Raw genomic sequence first — 2,065 nt, forward strand, 5'->3', positions numbered from 1 at the left:
TCTTCGATGAGCATCAAAAGTTTTGTTTGAGATATTTATTATATTTAACAGGTAAGTTTAGTGAGCTAATAGATAAACATACCACATCGATCTACCTTCAAGATATTTAACTATAACTTCAATTCAATAGATGTTTTCTTGCAATTCTTAAGTGATAAAGAACTATTTAATTGATTTTTATTGAGAGGAAACTATTTAGGGCCCGTTTGTTACGGATTAAAATAAAAGTGATTTTGACATAAAATAATTTAGAGATTATATTTTAGAGATTTTGTGAAAAATCAGAATCTATTTTGCGTTTGTTTGCAGTAAGAAAAGTCACTTTTTTTAAACAAATAATCTAGTTTGTTTGGATACAACTATATAAAAGGGATTTTTTGTTACAAAATTAGTTCAATATTTAAAATCATATTTTCTCTCTCCTCTAAAAAAAATCTATTTTTTGATAAGCTTCTCTTAACAGCTTCTCATTTGAAGTTGTTTTTAGATTTTTTTTAGATTTTGATTTTTTTAAAAATCTGTAACAAACGGATGCAAAACTCTTAAAAGTGATTATTTTTTTAAAAAAAGTGATTTTTTTCTTAAAAAAGCTATAACAACCAGCCTCTTAATTAATGTTACCAAAGCATTATATTTTACTTATAAAATGTTTAAACCAAACTTTCATATTTTAAGCATACATGAAGAAAAATATGGCTCAAATTCTCAACTTTGTTTATATTTTGATGATGTTTCTTTCTCTATTTCTCATGGTAACCAACGGCAGTAAGTCACTTTTACATTATTTTTTTATTTTCTTCTTTATGTTAGATATAATATTTTATATTCCTTTAACAACATTCTTTTATTGTTATTTGACTTGACAGTGCATATTCTTTGCAAACATGACCGGAATTGTCCAAAAAATATGTGTCTCCTTACTCAAATTCCGAAGTGCTTTAAAAATGTTTGTAAATGTGTTTAATCGTAACCATTTTACTTTAATAATTTTCCGCACACTTTGATTTATGCTTCTTTTAGCTCTAAGTATCTTCCACGAGATGAAGAATGTATTATTATAAGAGTATACTACCTACCTCCGTTCCTTTTTAATTGTCACATTTTGACATTTTACACAAACCAAGACAATCAATAAATGTTACTACTTTTGATACTATTGTTTTTACTTTTACTATAATGACCTTATTAAATTAATATTTAATTTCATATGTTTCTTTCTCCACAATAAATATTTAAGGGTAATATTGGTAAAACATCGTTTAATGTTGCATTGAACTTTGAAAGTGACAGTTAAATAGAAACAAAAAATTTATCTAAAAGTGACAATTAAAAAGGAACGGAGGGAGTACCATATTTGTATGCCATAATATTGGCACATTAATAATTTCCCTTTGACTTTGATTTATGATTCTCTTGTCATTGTGTTGTTTAGTTGCTCTACATTTTTTTTCATCATACTCATGTTTGATCTCATTGAGCTATCCTATGAAGGTTTTTAATGAGCAGATGTTGAAAGCCTATGGTTCTTTTTTCTTGAATTTCGATGTTATTATCATTTTCAGTTTATCTATTCCTATATATAAAGAGGATATATTGTTTTGGACTTGATATCTTTCGATTATACCCTTTATTTAAACTCTTATAATTATAATTTTATATTTTTTATACTATATTTAAATCTTTAATTAAAAAATCAATTAAATCTCATTATAAAAAAAGATATAGTGTATGTAAACCAAGTTTATGCAAATATATGTAATTTGTATATCATTTAGTGTATGTAATTTTGGTAGTTCACTTCAGATGCTTTTCTTTTTTCTTCATCGATAGGATACATCTATCATGTACCTAAATTACATACACTTGTGTAAACTCAGTTTACATACACTACTTCTAAAACTGAAGAAAAACATGAAATCGAAGAACAATTTCCAAACATAAAGCGACAAAAAGAAACTGAAGAAAAAACTGAAAACTCGTAAAATCACCATTGAAGAAGCAAAATTTAATTGAGATTGTTAATGCATTCATGAATTTGATATGGTGGGGCAACTTTTATCTACTT

At 25.8% G+C, this 2,065-nt stretch overlaps 1 long non-coding RNA gene across 1 annotated transcript; it reads left to right on the top strand.

The window, feature by feature from the left end:
- The first annotated feature begins 613 nt into the window (after positions 1-613).
- Positions 614-1,153, top strand: LOC146913465 (uncharacterized). Its single transcript, XR_015013597.1, has 2 exons — positions 614-765; positions 867-1,153. It is a non-coding gene; the product is annotated as an uncharacterized LOC146913465 (long non-coding RNA).
- Positions 1,154-2,065: the final 912 nt, after the last annotated feature.

Source organism: Medicago sativa, chromosome 6, assembly GCF_051527215.1.
Source record: "Medicago sativa cultivar Bolivia chromosome 6, Bolivia_mono, whole genome shotgun sequence".
In the NCBI taxonomy this organism is placed as follows: Eukaryota; Viridiplantae; Streptophyta; class Magnoliopsida; order Fabales; family Fabaceae; genus Medicago; species Medicago sativa.